We start from the raw sequence: 21,060 nt of genomic DNA, 5'->3' as shown, positions 1-21,060 counted from the left end.
TGTGAGGGTGCAGGCAGTCCGTGACTGGGATTGAAGGGACCCTGGGGGATCACCTGGTCCAGCTTCCTGCCCATCCCACACTGGGGGATCACCTGGTCCAGCTTCCTGCCCATCCCACACTGGGACTCCTTGCAAACTTGCCTGGCAGGTCCTGCCTCCTCTGCCTGAAGCTTGTCTCACAAAGCAGCTTATTCCTGGGGCAGCAGCTTTAACATCTTTGATCCCCGACTCTCATCGCCTGCCACCCCAGTATGTCAGCCAAGTCCTCTCTCCGGGAACACCATCTGAAACTGCCCTGTCTACTACTATGGAAAGAGTCCCTGAGATCCCGGTTTTCACCTGAATCCAGCATTTCCTACCTGGTCTTCTTACCTCCAATCTCTCCACTCCAGGATCTCCTCCCTGCAACCACCAGAGCCATCTTTTTAAAGCAGGTATCTAACTTTGTCATCCCCAACTGAAGACCGGTGAACGGCTCTCCGTGATCCACAGGTTAAGCTCCTTAGCATGATAATCAAAGCCTTTTACATCCTGTCTGGATTGGTGGATGCTTTGTACGTAACATGCAACATAGGTAATCTTCACAATAATCTTATTGCTAGAGTTTTGAAAATGCATCTTACAGAGCATCATGAGGTTCACAGAGATCAAACAATATCCCCAAATCGCATAGCCAGTAGGTGGCAGAACTGAGATTTGAAGCCATGGTTTCTCAGACTAAAATCCCTACTGTTTGCACTGTTCCAAGTGTGTGTGTGTGTGTGTGTGTGTGTCTGGTAAAAAATGCATAACATAAAATTTGCTATCTTAATCCTTTCTTAGTGTACAGTTCAGTACTCAGTATTAATATATTCACATTGCTGTGCAACCGGTCTTGCGAAACTGAAATTCTACACTCATTAAACAGCTCCCCCATTCTTTCCTCCTCCCAGCCCCTAGCAACCACCATACTACTTTCTCTCTATGAATTAGACTGCTCTAGGTGTCTCACATGTGTAGAATCAGTGGAATCATACAGTACTTCTCCTTTTACTTGGGGCTTATTTCACTTAGCGGTGTTCTCAAGGTTCATCCACGTTGTTACATGTGATGGTCCGTCCTTTTTAAGGCTGAATGCTATTCTATTGCATGTATGTACTAGGCTTGCAGTTTTTGATCAGCAGTCAGCATCATAACACCTCGTTGTTCATAAATTTTATCTATACCAAATGTAGGATTGTTCTATGACAAGCTCTCCCAGGGGTAGCATTCTGGGCTCTGGACAGCATAGGCCTGAGCTGTGATGAGATCTTCAGAAGATATCCGAGCTGGAGAACTCGCAGGGCCTTAGCTGTCAGAGCTCCCACCTTCAACGGAAATCCTTGGAATGCAAACCTAAGGCTCCCTGTCCCCACCGCCGTGCCCAGATTCCTCCCTACTTGTTTCTGATGCCTCTTCTACGTGTCTTCCAAAGGGCAGAGGCTTTCAAGCCCCAAGAGCAAAGGGGTGGAAGAGTCCCCGAGGGAAGGGCAGTGGCGGCCACCTATATCAAACCTTGGGTGGCATGGGAGGGGAGAAACGTGGGTCCTCTCGACAGAGGACAACAACGGGAGGACTCTGGAAGGGGCAGTTGTTTATGCTCATAACCAGCCACAGAGAGCAGGGTGCAGGGGCCGCTGGGAACACTGGATTAGGGACTGAGATGTCTGCCCAAGGTTTTCTGTGACTCTTCACCATCCGCCTCCATCTCTGCCTGCTGGTTTCAGTCTCCCCCTACAGATGGGCCTTCTCCACGTGGCAGGGCACATGGCCATCTGGAGCCCTGGGGCCACACCCTCATGACTCAGTCACCAAAGAGGAAAGAGGAAAAGTGAGGAAAGGCGAGCCCCACCTTCACTACCAAACCCTGGGCCTCGCCTCTGGCTGGGTCTGTAGTCCTGAGGGAGGAAGACTCTTCGACCAGAAGGAGTGAGAGAGGAACTGGGATCTGGGGCTTTGCAGCTGCCCTGATTGAATCCTCTTTAGAGAACAGGTAACTGGAGACCCGGTGAAGGAGGAATGGGAGGCTTGGGCAGCAAAGTCACCATCTTCTCTGGTTCTGCTGCTGGGAGGAAGAGCAGATTCCATTGCAGCCTCAGACCTGCCATTTACTGACTCTGTAAGCCCAGGCAGGGGCCTTTGTGTCTGCTGGCATTAGGAGGCCTCTCTCACCCTGTGACCTTTCTCATTTCTAGGCTTGCCGAAAGAGAGAGAAAAGCAACCCGGCCCTGTGGCCTTGTCATTTCTTTCAGGAACACCTGCAGGAGTTGCCATGGCAACGGGATCCCACAGCCAGCTCTCCTGCTGTCTATTCACCGTGGAGCTAGGAGTTGTGGGGGCCAGAGAGTTTATCAGAAAAGGGTAATTGCTGTTTCGTTCAGGACTCCTGGTCCTGGAGGAGGCCTTGAGCTGATCCATCCTAAGGGAACAAGGTCACTGGAATCAGTGCACAGGATGGCCTTGCAGGGCAGGGGAGCCGTCGGGTCCAGAGAGTCCCCCTGGTTCCTGTGGGCACTGTCCCCACTCTCCCCGAGCGTGCAGAGTGACCAGGGCCCAGGACAAGGACCAGGACGATTCATATTCTTCTTGCAAACACGGTTTACAAGACACATGCTTGGCCTTGGATTCTCAAAACAATAATGTGATACTCTCATGCGCATTTGACAGAGGAGGACACAGAGCCAAGGGAGGCTGAGTGACACATCCGGGGTCACCTCGTCATAAGCAGCAATGCTGGGAATGAGAAGCAGGCATTTCCAGTCCAGATCCCTTCCTCTTTCCATTACCTTCCTCAGTTCTGCTCCCAGTTCTCATGACAGGACTTTTGCTGATCCAAGTGACACTTGAAAGCCACCTCGTCTCTCTAGGGCAAAAATAGGCTTGATGTAGCTTGTGATGAAATGTGAAAATATTTTGCATCTGATAGGAAAAAAAGAACCAATTAAACTTGGTGCCTGATTAGTTTCTTAAGACCCAGGGGAGGGGACTTCTGGGGGGTGGGGAGCAGCTCAAGAAGCAGAGCCCAGGTAAGGGGGTCGTGCTGTAAAGATGGCCCTAAGGAAACAAGGTCATTGGAATCAATGGGAGCTGCAGATGTTTCCCAGCTAAGTGGTGCCATGACTGGGTCCGGATTTGTGAGTATTCTTCTGGTCTGGAGGGTGAGAAGGAGCCTTCCTCTTAAGGTGCACGATAATTCTGTACTCTTCATTCATAGAACAGAATCTTCTACAGTTAATAAATTATACAAGTCACCGGATGGATCCTAGGGAACACACTGACTTACACTTGGAATCCGTCTCTCGTGATCACTCAGTCATGGGTTGATGGCTAAGGGGAACATGGATGTGAGCGTGATGCAGCCTGGCCATCAGACAGCTGACACTCAGGCGGGAAAGGCACCTTCAGAGGGATTTCCTACGTGGGATGCAAATTAGAGCAAAGTTTTTAACTAGGGGATCTGTTGACCTCCTGGGTTGCATATACGGGTTTCAGGGAGTCCAAGAAATTTATGAAATTGCATGCAGAGTTATTCAGTGTATATCGAGTGCGTGTGAGAGAGAAAAGGGGAGGGGAGAGAGCAGGGGCAGGAGGAGGGAGGATGCCCATGGCTTTCTCTGGATTCCCCAAAATCCAGAAAGGTTAAGAAACACTGAGTAAGAACCTTTTTGAGGGTGATATAAGCGGCTAGATTCAATATATAGAGACAGCAGAAATTACGTTCAGTAGTTTGTGCCGAGCAGAGTCTGTGCATGGAAAGGTAGCTATAGTGTTTACAGACTTGAAGGCAGGCTCACAGTCCAGGTTAGCTTTTGCTGTGGTCGGAATATTTTGTCCCCTTCCCCCTAAAAATTCATATATGTTGAAATCTTACTCCAAAGATGATGGTATTCGGAGGTGGGGTCTTTGGGATGTGGTCAGGTCTCGTGAATGGGGCCTTCATGAATGGGATTAGTGCCTTTATCAAAGAGGCTTGAAGGAGGGTGTTCACCCCTCCCACCATGTGAGCATGCAGCAAGAAGCCACCAATCTACGAGGAACAGGCCCTCGCCAGACGCCAAATCTGTTGGCACCTTAATCTGGGACTTCCCAGCTTCTAGAACTGTTGGCAGTAAACACTTGCCTCGTGCATTTTGTTACAGCTGCCTGAACAGACGAAGACAGCTTTCCACGCACACAGGAAAACAGAAACAAACTTTGCGAAGCCAACTACACACTCCTGTGCCTGACAGCCTATCCCGCTGCCCTGTAGGAATGCTCTCATCTCTCCACCTGCTTCTCGGAAGAGGCCATGGTTGGGGAAGTCCAGGGCCCATGGCTTTTACAGAGCCACTGTTCCTGGTTGCAGCACAAACAATATCATCCTTCTCAGCATCATTTTCCTCCCATGCAGAACAGCCTCCTCTTACCTAGGCTAGCTGAGTTCAAAGAAACAATGAAAAAAAAATTCAGAAGGCAACATTTTTTGGGCAGGAAATGGTTGCTTTTTATCCCTGTCAAGTCTCTAGTGAGATTCCAAATAAAACCCACCACTGTGAAACAGAGTATGAAATAAAAGGAGCTTTTATACTCTGGGTTCTGCCTTGTTCGAAATACTTACCTTTCCATTGTGAAACATAAACCTTCTGTGTGTCTTGGCACCAAATAACACCCGGTGATGAGTTGTTGTTGATTTCTTGTCATAGACCATCTGGGCGACGGTGCCAGGCTCTGCAGGAATGCTTACACAGTGGAAAGGGAACAAGGAAACGGGCTGAAACTTTTCGACAGTCAGTTTTATGCATGTATGGCAATTACTTCTGCAGGAAGACGAAGGAAGATTTACTATGTCTAGAAGTGCAGAGCCCTGTGAATATTGTGCCATAAAAGGCAGCATCTGGAACACAAGCCAGCTTGGAAGTGGGTGGCGCTGCTTTCTGGAGCCCCAACAGGACACCGTCTTCTGAATTTAAAAGAAGGGTGTCCTGATCCCCTGGAAGCCTTGGGGAGATGACCTGAGCTCCCAGGCGGGAAGTAAGGCAGAGCTGGGGAAGAGAGGTGTCTTCAGCTGCAAGGGTGGTGGTCTTAGCCACTTCCACCAAGTTGGCTTAGATGGGAAACAGAATCGCTGTCACTTTGCTTAAGTCCTTTGCATTCTCTTTTTCCCCAGCACAAGCCTCTTGGGTTTTCTGATAAATGAGTCTTCACTCTCCTGAAAATAAAAATAAAAAAACAGAAGAACACGCTTTTGTCAGAGAAGTAGGGAAAGGAAGCTAGCAAAGATTTATCAAATCCCTACTATGTGCCAGTCAAGCTGTTAGGGGCTTGACATACATTATAGGAGGTAAAGATTTTTATTTTTATTTTTATGTATAGATAGAAGATGGATCAGAGATAGAAAAGACTTGCCAGGAGTTACTAAGGACTCGCTCTATCCTTTAGAGACACTAAGGGTTGCCAAATGATGCTATCTTTCAGCTTAACATTCTTAACTAGTTTAACATTCAGCTAGTTAAGTGATAGAGCTCAAAAGCTGGTGCTTTTTGGCTAGGGAGTGCTCTAGTATTTTATAAGTTTAATTACTCATCAGTGACAAATTTGTAAACTCTAAGAGCACTGGAAAAGTCCTTAGGAATCACTGGCTTCAACCAGCCTCTTCATGTAGGGAACCCTGAGGCCGGAGGGTGCAGCCTCTGCTTGGGTGATGGTGCTGCTCCATGGGAGAGGTTGGGTTGCTGGAACACCCACCTATAGCCCCGCACCTGATATTGAACCCCTCACTCTCACAGTGTCCAGGGGTGCCGTGCTGGAGCCTGAAGGGCTGACAGTAATCAGTGCAGGCTCAGCTTGATGACTAGGGTTCTGGTGGCTTTGGGGGTAGAAGGATGTACAGCTCCTATATCAGAGCAGGGCTGGGCCCACCTCTTATTCTCAGTGGAGACGAAAGGCTTGCTGCCTAGCGTAGTTGTTCAACAAATTCTTGCTGAGTTGAATCATGCAAGAAGGTAGAAGGTACACAGTAAATGCGAATGAAACGAATTCATGCCCCCCAGATACCCAGAAACAACATTTTCCAGCCAGAGCTCTCTACAGAACAATGAGGCAAAGGAGCTGGAAGTCACAGCTAAGAAGCAGACCACAAACCACCAATGTCTATGCACCCAGAGAAAAGCCGAGAGGAAAACAACCCTGTCCGCTACAGCATCATTCTCCCCACAGAGGCCCCCTAGGAAAAGCCCCAGCGACCTTGCTCCAAGTCCAGCAGTAAGTTGGGGATAGAATCTAATGAAACTCATTTCCATCTGTCAACTTCTTTAATTAGGTGGGGAATTTCATTGACTGTCTCTGGACCTAGAGAGTACCAAATATATCATTTTTCAAACTTAGAGTAAACCAAAATAAAAATATGCCAACTTCCAAGTGGATACACTAGCCCAGCCTTGATGCATTAAAATAATCATTATGACTGAATGAGGAGTTTGAGTAATAATCTGTGCCCTACATGCCAGAGCTGGCATGATATGCTTCACGGCACTTTATTTCTATCCAGGCTTCAGAGTGCCAGCATCAAATAATGCAATCTGTACAAAATGCTACTAGCCTCAAGAGCCCTTTATTTCCAAGCTCCTAAAAGCTTAATGATAACATACATTAGTACAGCACTTTTTAGTTTATAAAATGCTTTTATGGAAATTATCTCAATTTATTACCTACAAGGTTCCTGTAATTCACCACCTCCCTATAAAGAATTACCTTCATTTTACATAGAAGGAGGCGAAAATTTAGAGGGATAAGTGAATTTCCCAAGGTCATGTTGATGACAAATGGTCAAGTAGATTCTGACTCCAGACCTTTCTATGATGTGTCCCATGACCAAGATCACGAAGCCTGATTCTAGAGCCTACACCCCTTTATGTGAATAGCACAGCGTAAAATTTTTAAACTGGAAGGAACTGGTCCAACTTCTCAACATTGTGTTCACTCCTAGAGCAATGTTGGTAGATGCTAATGCTAATGTTAGTTGAATACTTCTAGTGATGGGGAGCTCACTCTCAGAGAATCTCATTGTGTTGTTTAACAGCTCTGATTGTTTGAAAATTGAAACAAAATCTGCCTCCATGCAATGCCCTCTCATGAGGCGTGGCTCTCTCTGCAGGAGTCCACAGAGTATCTATACTCTTCTGCAAATAGCCTTCTCAGGAGACCGCACCACATTCAAAATGTCCACCTCAAAGCACATTGTACAGTTCATCCTCCCCCATCTTGCTAAAGGAAGTATTGTGTCTGCGTATAGTGCGTTCCTAAGGTGAGCTGGGTCACGTCTGAATCACTGATCATACTTTACCATGCGGCTAAGCATCATTGGTAGATTTTTGCTAGGAATTGACATCAAGCTAACTGGGAGGAAGTGTCTGAATTTTTGTCTGCCTCTACTTTTGGAAATTATTCTCTATGTTTCTGACTCGGAGTGGTTCTGAAAACCTTGGCAATTTTCTTCGGCATCTTGGTGGACAACTTGTGTGAGCCTAGAAACTGTTCTTCCACCAATTGACATCCCTCTTCGTCTGATCTGTCCTTATTACAGCAGTCCTTCTACTCCTCTCCCTCCCAGTCTTAGCTGCTGGAATTACCATACTATTAACCGATCGCAAACTTAATATCACTTTCTTTGATCCTACTGGCAGCGGCAATACTGTTCTGTATCAACATCTATTTTGATTTTTTGGACATCCTGAAGTGTATATTCTCATTCTACAAGGCTTCAGCATCATCTCACATATTGTAACATACTACTCCAATAAAAAAGAACCATTCGGGTACATGGGAATGGTCTGAGCTGTAATATCCATTGGCTTCCTAGGCTTTATCGTATGAGCTCACCATATATTCACAGTAGGGATAGATGTAGACACACGCGCATACTTCACATCAGCTACCATAATTATTGCTGTTTCCACTGGAGTAAAAGTCTTTAGCTGACTAGCTACATTACATGGTGGCAATATTAAATGATCTGCAGCAATGCTATGGGCTCTGGGTTTTATTTTTCTTTTCACCATAGGTGGACTAACAGGAATTGAATTAGCCAACTCATCATTAGATATTGTCTTACATGACACATACTATGTAGTAGCCCACTTCCATTACGTTTTATCAATAGGAGCAGTATTCGCCATTATTGGGGGCTTTATTCACTGATTCCCACTATTCTCAGGTTACACGCTTGACCAGACTTACGCTAAGATTCACTTTGCCATTATATTTGTAGGTGTTAACATAACTTTCTTTCCACAGCACTTTCTTGGCCTATCTGGAATACCTCGACGATACTCAGACTACCCCATGCATACGCTACATGAAATATTATTTCATCTGTGGGCTCATTTATTTCACTGACAGCAGTAATTCTAATAATTTTTATGATCTGAGAAGCCTTCTCCTCAAAACGAAAAGTTTCAATCATTGAGCAAATACCCACCAACCCAGAATGACTCTACGGCTGCCCTCCTGCCTATCACACATTTGAAGAGTCTACTTATGTAAAGGCTGTAAATGAAAAAGGAAGGATTTGAACCCCCAACAATTTGTTTCATGCCAATCCCATAGACCCTATGACTTTTTCAATAAGATATTAGTAAAATAATTACATAACTTTGTCAAAGTTAAATGAACTTCAACCTAGGCCTCCTATTTGTACGAGCAACATCAAGCCTAGCTGTTTACTCAATCCTATGATCTGGATGAGCATCCGACTCAAACTACGCATTAATCGGCACACTATGAGCCGTAGCTCAAACAATCTCTTATGAAGTTACCCTAGCTATTATTCTGCTATCAACCCTATTAATAAGTGGCTCATTCAACTTAACTCTCACTAATTATAATACAAGAACGCTCCTGACTCCTACTACCAGCATGACCTCTGACTATCATATGATTTATTTCTACATTAGCGGAAACTAACCGAGCCCCTTTCGATCTAACAAAAGGAGAATCTGAACTAGTTTCAGGTTTTAATATTGAATACGCTGCAGGCTCGTTCGCCCTATTTTTTATAGCAGAGTACATAAACATTATTATAATAAATGCCCTAATCACTATCTTTATAGCAACACCTTACAACATGACTATACCAGAATTCTACATAATAAGTTTTATAATCAAAACCCTCCTATTAACCACCCTATTTTTATGAATCCAAACTGCATACCCCCGATTTCGCTACGACCAACTAATACACCTCCTATGAAAAAAACTTCTACCACTTACACTAGCACTATGCATATGATATATTTCAATACCCATCCTAATATCTGGCATTCCACCCCAAACATAAGAAATATGCCTGATAAAAGAGTTACTTTGATAGAGTAAATTATAGAGGTTTTAACCCTCTTATTTCTAGAATTATAGGAATTGAACCCACACCTGTGAACTCAAAACTCTCCGTGCTACCTGTTACACCATATTCTAAGCAGTAAGGTCAGCTAAATAAGCTATCGGACCCATACCCCAAAAATGTTGGTTTATCCTTCCCGTACTAATATCAACCCCGTTGTCCACCTCATTATTTCCCTCACCATCCTAATAGGAACCATAATTACAATCCTAAGCTCACACTGATTTCTAATCTGAATGGGTTTAGAATTAAATATGCAGCCATCGTGCCAATACTAGCTAAAAATACAAGCCCCTGCTCCACAGAAGCATCTACCAAATATTTTCTAATACGAACAACCGCATCTATAATTCTCCTAATAGCCATTTTCCTCAACAACTTATCTTCCGGACAATGAACGATTAACTCATCCCTTGACCAAACTCTATCTACAACAATACTAATCACCCTAGTAATAAAACTAGGAATAGCCCCCCTTCACTTCTGACTTCCAGAAGTAACCCAAGGCATCCCCCTAATTCCCGCCATACTCATTCTTACATGACAAAAACTAGCCCCTATATCGATTATCATTCAAATCTTCCCATCAATTAACTTAAATATTCTATTAACAATCCTAACTTTATCAATTATAATTGGCAGCTGAGGAGGACTTAACCAAACACAGCTATGCAAAATTCTAGCTTACTCCTCAATCACCCATATAGGATGAATGATAGCAGTACTATTCTATGATCCAAACATTACCATTTTAAGCTTACCAGTCTATATCTTATTAACAATCTCCATATTCACAACTTTCTACTTAAACTCAAATGTAACAACGCTACCACTACCTCACACCTGAAACAAATGTACATGAATAATGCCCATATTTCCAATAATAATAATATCCTTAGGAGGCCTACCCCCACTAACAGGCTTTTCTCTTAAGTGAGCTATTATGCAAGAACTTACAATAGCCATATTAACACTAATAAACTTATATTTCTATATATGCCTAACATACTCCATCTCAATAACAATATTTCCCACATCCAACAACACAAAAATTAGCTGGCAACTAAAATATATAAAGCCAGCATCACTTCTACCCCCACTTACAATCTCTTTCACCTTTTTACAACCCGTAACACCACTAATACTAATACTCTAGAAATTTAGGTTAATAAGACCAAGAGCCTTCAAAGCCCTTAGTAAGTAAATTCTACTTAATTTTGCCCCCCCCCCATTAAGGACTGCAAACTTTATTTTGCATCAACTGAACGCAAATCAATTACTTTAATTAAGCTAAGCCCTCCCTAGACTGATGGGACTTTAACCCACAAAAATTTAGTTAACAGCTAAATAACCTAATCAGCTGGCTTCAATCTACTTCTCCTGCCTTAAGAAAAAAAAGGGCAGGAGAAGCCCCGGCAGCATTGAAGCTGCTTCTTTGAATTTGCAATTCAACATGAGAATCCACCTCAGAGCTGGCAAAAAGAGGGTTTCTCCTCTGTCTTTAGATTTACAGTCTAATGCTTACGCAGCCATTTTACCCCCTACCTATGTTCATAAACCACTGACTATTTTCAACTAACCACAAAGATATCGGAACACTATACCTATTTGGTGCATGGGCCGGTGCATCCTGCCTTACTGTGGATCTCAATCCTGAATATCTGTTCTCTTGTCTGCCTTTACTTCTATAAAAACTATTCTCATTGGAGGAGAAGTTGAAAGTGAAGGGAATGACGCGCCATTCTTTGTGACACCCTCAGCTGTCTACTAAGTATATGTTGGCCACCAAGTAGTCCAAAACCATCATGTGATCTCAAACAACTCTAGTAAGAGAATTTAAAGAAGTTTGCTGAGGCGGGCGCAGTGGCTCACACCTGTAATCCTAGCACTTTGGGAGGCCGAGGTGGGCAGATCATGAGGTTAGAAGATCAAGGCCATCCTGGCCAACATGATGAAACGTTGTTTGTACTAAAAATATAAAAATTAGCTGGGCATGGTGGTGAGCACTTGTAATCCCACCTGCTTGGTAGACTGAGGCAAGAGAATCACTGAAACCCAGGAGGCGGAGGTTGCAGTGAGCCGAGATCACGCCACTGCACTCCAGCCTGATGACAGAGTAAGACTCCATCTCAAAAAAAAAAAAAAAAAAAGAAGTTTGCTGGGAAATGATAGTTTTGCAGTTGAGTTAACTGTTGTAGCTAATATTTGGGCAGATTTCTAATCATGACTTCATTTATACTGATGCCGAGCCACAAAAAGAGCATTCTACCAAAAGATGCCCATTTAGAGCGGTTTGTGCCTGCCTGCAAATTCCTCTTTATAATGAAAATTAAGGGGTATAGACCAAGGTTTGTTTTCCAGTTGGTTATGGAGAGATGGTGTCATGATTAGAATTTCTAATCTGAAATGGCTCATTATTTCTCACTTATTGAGACATGGAGTTGCTCACACATATGACTGATCATTAAATCCTCCACAGATAAAAATATACCCTAGAAGGGCACAACAAACAGCCCCCTGTGGAATGTCTTATGCATTAGGGGTGACCAGTAGGGAAGCACTAGCAATATTTGTCTAAGTCTCCATTATCGAATTACAGGTATTGATCGACTTACGACCTGTGCAACTTACGACCATTCGACTTTACGACCACAGTCGCTAGCCACGACTGCTCCACGTCTGGCAGCACAAACGTTGCCCAGCTGGGTGTACGACAGTTCGGACCAGCTTCTGGCAGCACTACCATCTCTGCATGCACCATTTCAACTGTACATATAGCCTACTCAAGTTACAACCAAATCGTGTTATGTCGTTCTGCAGTCCCGACCGTGGTCATAAGTCGAGCACTACCTGTACTGCATGATTGGAGGATATTGATGAGTAAAAAATTAGGGTTATAAATTTGTGTACATACTGTTGAATTATTTTTTGTTTTCCTATTCAATTTCCAGTCTCATTTTACTACAGAACTTCCTCATTGTAGGTTTTACCTACTCTTATATTTAAATAAGAAATCTGAATGTAAGACTCTACCAACCTAAAGGAGCAGATGTGCACTTTGAGCAGTAGTCACAGCTGGAATATCAGTGACATTTGTCACCAGGTGAACTTTACAGTGACCTTAGAGAATTTCTAAGATCGTGTAAGGATTTAAATTTGACATGACGTATCCAATATTCAGTTAAGCTCCCCATGGAAGCTATTGATTATGAAATATTAATTATCTCATTATCATATAAGGTATAAATAGAAAAGAAACAGAAGAAAACAACAAAAGAGACAAAGTTTTCATGACAGATAAGTCTGGATAATAACACTGGAAGCTTTAAGGACTCAGGAAGGGCCAGGCATCTGTCCAGAATCTTTGTGAGTCCACATTTAACACTGGATTTACATCCTCTTAAATACCAAGTTTGTTTGTCCAACACAGGTTCACAACATTGTTTATTAAATGGGCTATCATAGATAATCTGACTTGGATTAATCTTACAGAGTTTTCAAATTGCATATCTTAACAGTTTCAGTACTGGATGACTTAGCGTGAAAATCCGCCAAAGCATTTCCTTGGTATTCAATTAATTTCTTGTTCTCCTTGATGTTAGGTTAGCAATTTTATGAACCAAGCAATTTCTTAATTAGCATTCTGAGAATTTTTCCATAGTCCATGGTATGATCAGATTTCCAGGAATTTAATATAATTTCTAGAATACATATTAACGCATTCATACAAATGTAACCTAAAGGAGGTTTAGGATTACTTATTATTTCACAATGTTTCTAATATAATTTAATATATTAAATAAGCCCAATAGTTTATATATATACATATTGAGACTGGGTCTCACTCTGTTGCCTAGGCTCTGGAGCACAGTAGCACTATCATGGCCCACCGCAGCCTCCATCTCCTGGGATCAAGCAATCTTCCCACCTCAGCCCCTTGAGTAGCTGTAATTACAGGCAGGCACCACCATGCCTGGCAAATTCGTTTTCCTTCCTTCCCTCCCTCCCTCCCTCCCTCCTTCTCTCCCTCCCTCCCTCCCTCCCTCCCTCCTTCTCTCCCTCCCTCCCTCCCTCCTTCTCTCCCTCCCTCCCTCCTTCTCTCCCTCCCTCCCTCCTTCTCTCCCTCCTTCTCTCCCTCCCTCCTTCTCTCCCTCCCTCCCTTCCTTCCTTCCTTTTCTTTCCTTTCTTTCCTTCCCTTTCTTCCTTTCCTTTTCTTTCTTTCTTTCTTTTGACAGTGTCTTGCTCTGTCACCCAGGCTGGAGTGCAGGGACTGATTTCAGCTCACTGCAACCTCTGCCTTCCAGGTTCAAGTGATTCTCCCACCTCAACCTCCTGAGTAGTTGGGCCTACAGGAACACGCCACCACACCCAGCTAATTTTTGTATTTTTAGTAGAGACAGGGTTTCACCATGTTGGCCAGGATGGTCTTAATCTCTTGACCTTGTGATCTGCCCGCCTCGGCCTCCCAAAGTGCTGGGATTACAGGCGTGAGCCACCATGCCTGGCCAAGTTTTTTTTTTTTTTTTTATTGTTTGTAGAGATGGGGTTTCCTTACGTTGCCCAGACTGATCTTGAACTCTTGGGTTTAAGCAGTCCTCCCACCTTGGCCTCTCAAAGTGCTGGGACTGCAGGTGTGAGCCACTGCACCTGGAAAGATTCCCTTTTTATAAAGAGAAAGTCTTTTGAGATGTTCCAAGAGCTCATCCTCAAAAAACCAAAGTTAATTCAGGATGAAGAAAAATATTTCATTGAGAATTTGATTTTAGGAAGTTTATAAAAAATCAAGAGTTTAAAACCCTTAATCAAAATAGGATCAAGTGGCTCACACCTGTAATTGCAGCTCTTTAGGAGGCTGAGGTAGGAAGATTTCCTGAGCAACACGGTGGCACAAGCCTGTAGTCCCAGCTACTGGAGAGGCTGAGATGGGAGGAACGCCTGAGCCTGAAGATAGGCATCACATTTCATTTTGAGCCTGGGAAGTTGAGGTTGCAGTGGGTAGTGATCATGTCACGGTACTCCAGCTGGAGTGTCAGAGTGGACCCTGTCTCAAGAAAAGAAAACAACAACAACAAAAAGCTAAACCAAAACCATAGTAGGATCAGAGGTTACTGTAGTTGTCTTAGTCTGTTCTGTGCTGCTATAACAGAATACCTGAGATCAGGTAATTTATAAAGAACAGAGATTTGTTTCTTACAGTACTGGAGGCTGGGAGATCCAACGTCGGAGGTCCGCATCTGGCGAGAGCCTTCTTGCTGTGTCATTTTATGGTGGAAGGTGGAAGGGCAAGAGAGCATATGGAGTCGGGGGAAGAGGATCAACTTCATCATTTTATTAGAAGCCCACTCCTGTGATAACAGCATTGATCATGCATGAGGGCAAAGCCCTCATGAGCTAATCACCTCTTAAGCTTGCCTCCTCTCAACACCGTTGCATTGAGGATGCAAGTTTCTAACATACGGACTTTGGGGCCCACATTCAAACCATAGCCATAGTCATTCATGTAACTGGAGTGATAATTAAAAGGCTTTAAAGGCAAATACCAAAAGTGTTTTAAAAGTACACTCTATTAAAAACCTTAACTCTTAATAAGAGAGGACTCTGTTTTCTTAAATATCAAAAGCCTAATAAAGACAACATGACACATGGGAAAATATTTTGGCAAACACAGAATCTTTGTTTCCTAGGCCAGTTACCTAAAAGGTAAAGAGAAACCTTTCATCATTTCCTATTAAGAGCAGAACAATACTCCGAGAAAGCCTTATTGTTTTGACACAGGGGACCAAATTCTAGTTTTGCATCAGTGTACTTCTGATATTAATGCTCAATTTTTAGAAAAATTTATAAATAATTTCCTTCTATTTTTAACCAGCTTGTTTACACACAAAAAGCATTTCTTTCACAAGTGTGATCTTCCGCAAACCTCCTCTCACATTCTTGTCTGTTCAGTTTTTGTCTTGTTGGTGCGGCCACCCTTCACCTGAGCACATTCCCATCCCTAGACTTCACACAGGTACTGCCTGTGCCTGGAACGCCCCACCCTTACCTCTTTGTTTCTCTATCTTGTTCTCCAAAACTTGAGTCATTTCTTGCCTCCTCCTAGAAGCTATTCTAGACATCCCAGACTGAGTTTCAGGCCCTGCTCATTGCCTACCCTCAAGTTTTTGTGGCAGAGGACCACAGTGATTACTGATACCTGTCTTTCTCCCTCACTAGATGTGGGCTCTTTGGTGGCAGGGGCTACTCTTGGGGTCCCCAGCACGTGGCCTTGTGCAGGGAATGACACTTTGCAGTAAGGGTTTACTAACAAATCAAAGTCATCTTAGGTTGTACCTATGATTGGGGTGTGCAAGTGAAAATTCAGTTGCTTTCTGACTGTCTTGTATATTCATCTCCTCTCTTCTGTCTGATTGCCAGGGGCTCAGGGAGCATGTCTGGGGGTTCTCTGTATCCCTCTTTCCAACCTGGTTCCCAGGGGTGCAAGAAGCATGTTTGGGGATCTGTGCATCCTTTCTGTCCCCAGCACAGAGCAAGGCACCAGGAGGTTCTCAGTTCTCCAGCTGGATGTTTACAGTCTGAAAACACATTTAGCCTATGTGCAAGCCCTGGGGTGAAGTCTGCCGAGTTTTCTTGATCTGAGCCTGCTGTCTTAAACTCGACAGGAGACCGAGGAAATGAATTGTTTACTCCTAATTCACTCATGAACCGATGTGATAATTATGCCTCTCAGCATTCCCAGCAATGCATTTTTCAGGCTACATAAATGAGAGGTGATGAGTAAAGGCGGTCCTTAGAGCCACATTTGCTGAGCAGAAAGGGGGCAATTGCCTTAATACGTTTAGTCCAAGGAATCAATTAGCTACAGATTAGGGTTGAAGGGGCCTGGAACATCTCTCCTAATCAGTCCTCTCTGAATAGAAATTTCCTGGATAATAGCCTGGTCAGAGCCCTAGGACAGCTGTGCAAGGTGCTGGCTGCACTGTCTCCATTCCTAGAAATGTTCTCCTTTTCTTGAATAGAATCCTACCTCCCAGGGACATTTTCCGACCTGTCTCAGGTCTGCCCTCTAAGATTACCCAGAACAGTTGGTTTCTTATGCGTGCAATTGGTTTTTAGATACTAGAAGACAGCTCACCGTTCCTAAGTGCACACGATAACAAGGGATATTACTGAGAACCTCTCTCAGGGTCCTTCCAAAGGGACAGACAGACCAACCCTGTCCTCGAAGAGACACATGCAGGTAACCGGCTCAACTACTGGTTAGCAGGAAGTAGGCTTTGGGTCCAAGAGTCACGTCCCCTGCCCACGGCAGGTGCCACACAACCTACTCTGCACTTCTACTCATTATATGTGGGTCTTGCCCACCCTGTTGTCCATTGACAGTCCCAGTGATGCATGCCATGTGAGGCTCCCTGCTGGGCCTGGGCCACGAGGTTAGGGCGCCAAACTGGTACCATCTATCTGCTCTGCCATCGGCTCTGCGCTCTGAGAGGTGTTCCCTATCGCTCCCTGTCCCAGACTCACTGCAGCCTGGGTTCTGGTTCACGTGGTGAGTGCCTGGGATGTTCTTCACACAGGTCATTCTCACTGGACAGGGCAGTCTTGCTCATCTGTCCCCTTCCTTTATCCCGCAGACCCTCTCAGCCCCTCATGGTGAGCAGCTCCCAGAACGCTTCTACCCATCTGCTTCAGACTGGAGATGGTGGAATTTTATTTAGTTTTCCTTTAAAGTTGCCTTTATCAGCCTTCTGCAGCCCATCATTACAAAGGTTTCTTCCAGTCTCATAGAAGATATGCGCCACATTTTATTCTGAAATCAGATTTAACTGATTTCAAATCAGACCACTATCACCATCCTTAAGTATGTATCATGTTTAACTGACATTTTGAGTGCTTACTATGTATTAAACAGGGGTTTAAACACCATAGCCCATTTAATCCTTACCACAACTCCATGAAATAGGTAACACTGTCATTCCATTGCACAGATGGGGAAACTCAAGCACACGCTTTTAAATAACTTGCCTTGAGTCACATAGCTATGAGTGACACAATTGAGATTCAGACCAGGCCAGCTAGCCCCTGAGTTCGAGATCTTAACCATGACTTTCTATTGTTCCAAGGTGGTGGAGATGTTTCTCTGCTTTATTCATTGTCAACACTTAGAACAGTATCAAGTTCATCCTAGATACTCAATAGATATTTTTCCGATGAGAAATGGAAAAGTGAGTGAATGAACGAGTGTTTAACTCAGAGAATCTCAAAGAAACCTTTCACCCTATGTTTAGAGAGGTGGTTCTCAACTTCAAGCATGTATCAGAATCCCTCACAGGGCTTGTTGTAACTCACATTCTGGGCCCCCACCCCAGTATTTCTGATCCAGTAGGTCAAGCCTGAGAATTCACATTCCTAAAAGTTGCCAGGTGCTGCTGAGGCTACTGGCTGGCATACCTCATTTTGAGAAGCTCCTGTTTGGAGTAAAATTCCATTAGTCTTTTGCAGCAGGAGTCAGGGTTGCTGTAAGAGGGTAGAAGCCAGTGACCCAGTGGCCAGTGGTCTGCCCACTCCAGGCAGAGACAGTCCTGGGACTCAGGTGCTCCTTTTTCTGCAGCATCCAGGACCAGCAGCTGGTGCTGGTCTGAGTCTTAACAGTGGCCAGGTCTCAACTGGAACAACACCAGGTACAGAGTGAAGATTAAACCATAGTAAAAGCTTTCCTTTACAAATCGCCTAACATACACTAGTAGACTAGGCATGAAGACACACACACACACACACACACACACACACACACACACACACCCCTCAGGGCATTTTTGCTGTAAGAACATATGTGTGGCCCTAAACGTCCTTGGGATCTTTAAGATTGCGTGTAAAAAACACAGATCTTAGAGGAAAATGGTTAAAGCAAGCCACTCAAAGTCTGGTAACCACAAAGCTGACAAAAACCAACAAAAAATGCGTAATGAAAATACCAGCAGAGTATGCAGAATGTTACGTGGACCAGCAACACAGTCTATTCTTTACCACCTTTAACCGGGGGATGCACACATCCTCTTTTGAGATTAGGTTGTAGAGACTGCTTTCTATCTAAATTAAAAATTGGATTGAGGCTGTAGCCTTCTTCATTACCTACTGTTTCACTACAAGGGAGTTGTCTCTGCTCACAGCTACACCAGATCACTTAACCTCCTGGAAGGCTTAGTAGTTCTAGTAGCCTCTAAGTCTACCACTTTGCAGTACAGAAAGACACTTATGCAAATTGTCAACTTTTATCTTGAGGCCTTTATATGTTGCTATGGCCTTTTCTTTAATTGTGAGAAAGTTGCCCCCCACCCATTCCTTCCAAGCATTTATGTGCTAAAACCAGATCTCATGGACCAATGCAACCTCCTGTATCATAACAGATGGGACTGTTTCTGAGTTGGCAAAGCTCGGCTTTGAACCCAGAGCTGACTGCAAAGCCCATGTGCTTTCTCCTCTATTCTGCTGCCTTTTTTAGAGGATAGAGATGCAAAAACAAAGCCAGGGGACGTGTGCTGTTGCGATGTGTTCGATAAAAAGTAGCCAGCAATGTCACTGCTTAGAAGTACCCCTGCCTTGGATGGGAACTGCTTGAGGTCCAGGTTTGTGTAGCGCCTCCCATCTTCCCCGAAGGACCTAAAAAGTGCCTCATGAAGAGAAGTTGCTCAAAACACATTTCATGAATGGAATTGCATTTGAATCAAGAGTAATAAACACAAGCCAAACATAAAAGTAATTCTTTTAGGAAACAAACGTTATATTTTCTTTAATAGGTTTGGGAGGTTGACGGGGATGGAGAACATCTTTGACACTTAACCCAGGCTTTCCTGGGTTAAGCCTGGAAATTACCTTGGTGCATATAGTTCAGGAAGGTTTGTCAAGGCAGCCACATTCGGGCTGTAGGAGCTGAGACACAGCCAGGCTGCACGATTCGTGGAATGCATGTTGTCTTTTGACACTGTGTGTGCACGTGTGTTTTGGGTGGGCCCTGGGGCCAGGTTGTGGAAGTCACACAATGTGACAAGATGTATTAGTCAGGGTTCTCTAGAGAGATAAAACTCGTGGGATATATATATCTATATGAGTTTATTAAGTATTAACTCTCATGATCACAAGGTCCCACAATAGGCCGTCTGCAGCCTGAGGAGCAAGAAGAGCCAGTGCAAGTCCCCAAACTGAAGAACTTGGAGTCTGATGTTTGAAGGCAGGAAGCACCCAGCGTGGGAGAAAGACGCAGGCTGGGAGGCTAGGCCAGTCTCTCTTTTCACGTTTTTCTGCCTGCTTATATTCTAGCCATTCTAGCAGCTGATTAGATGGTGCTCACCCAGATTAAGGGTGGGTCTGCCTTTCCCAGCCCACTGACTCCAGTGGTAATCTCTTATGGCAGCCCCCTCAAAGACGTGCCCAGGATCAATACTTTGTATCCTTCATTCTAACCAAGACATTCAGTTTTAACCATCACACAAGCCATGCTACGCAATTCGTGGAATGCATGTTGTGATTCACACGGGGGTGACTGGAGGTTGTGTAACCACCACTTGCAAACCTCCAAAGGGCTGCAGTGGGACACGTACTCTGGCCCCAAGGACAGGATGAGGCCTGTGGGTGGAGAGTTCATCCAGTCCATTCGGAGACCCATCACACAGATATGCCCTTGGTTCTAAGTTGTTTGTGTTCGCTCTGAGTTTCATGTTCGACTGACTCTTCAATGAAAACACAAGGGACTTCAGGATCAAAACTTTGCTCCGTCAACCAGTGTTGTATTTGCGGTGGCCCCGCAACATGAAGGCGCTGTGGGTATGGGCTTCAGAGTCAGCAGACTCCAGGTGGATTCAGCTGTACAGACGCTGACTTGCTGCAGGACCACGGGCTCCGTGAACCTCTGATTCTTGTTTGTAAGTGAAGGATCATAATCAATTTCACAGGGCTGTTTGTGAGCCTTAAGTGAGATGAAGAATCGTAGAAGGGGACTGAGCACCTTGTCAAGCTCTGTGGGAGGCACAAAGGGGTAAATGATAACAGTGGGCTTCCAGAGCTTCTGATCTATGTGGGGTGACAAGACACACGGAAAGCGGAAAATAACCATGTTCATATTTCAACGGGCTGATGAATAATTAGTCTAGGGAATACTGCACGGATCAGTTTGTTTCTTTTGCAGAACTAGTGTTCAAAAATGACTTGTTGCAGGAGGTCAGGATATTTGGGCACCTTTTGCTCAACCTTTAATTAAAAACTGTTAGCCAAACAGAAAGATGTTTCTTTTAATGTTTCAACATCTTTCTTGCCCTCATCTGTATGCTAGATGTAGGTTCAAAAGTAAAAGCAAAGGTGTTCTTAAGATGTCTCTTGAGGAGATGTGTATTTCCATCCATGGAATGTTCTTCACTTCACCTCTCCATCATCCTCTTCAGAGATAGACAGAGAGCACTTGAGAGGAACATGACAGGAAGTCTTTCTAAAGCTGGCACTGTGGAAATTGCCCCTCCGGGGAACGGGAGGCAGCAGTATGGAAGAACCTGTATTTGGAGTTTTTAGCAAGGCCCAGCGGGATGACTAACGCAGGAAGGTGCCAATCAGGGGAGCTGGCAGATGTCTCCTCGAAACAAGGGGAGCGTTCCCTAAAATATTTGCCTGTCAGCCTTGTG

The 21,060-nt window shown here is 44.3% G+C and overlaps 1 protein-coding gene across 1 annotated transcript in view; it reads left to right on the top strand.

The window, feature by feature from the left end:
* NBAS (NBAS subunit of NRZ tethering complex) overlaps positions 1 to 21,060 on the top strand; it is a 420,713-nt gene that overhangs the window by 384,476 nt on the left and 15,177 nt on the right. The window lies entirely within an intron of this gene.

This window comes from Saimiri boliviensis, chromosome 1 (assembly GCF_048565385.1).
Source record: "Saimiri boliviensis isolate mSaiBol1 chromosome 1, mSaiBol1.pri, whole genome shotgun sequence".
Classification (NCBI taxonomy): Eukaryota; Metazoa; Chordata; class Mammalia; order Primates; family Cebidae; genus Saimiri; species Saimiri boliviensis.
Note: the sequence above shows the minus strand (reverse complement) of the source record. Positions and strands in the feature narration are given on the sequence as shown.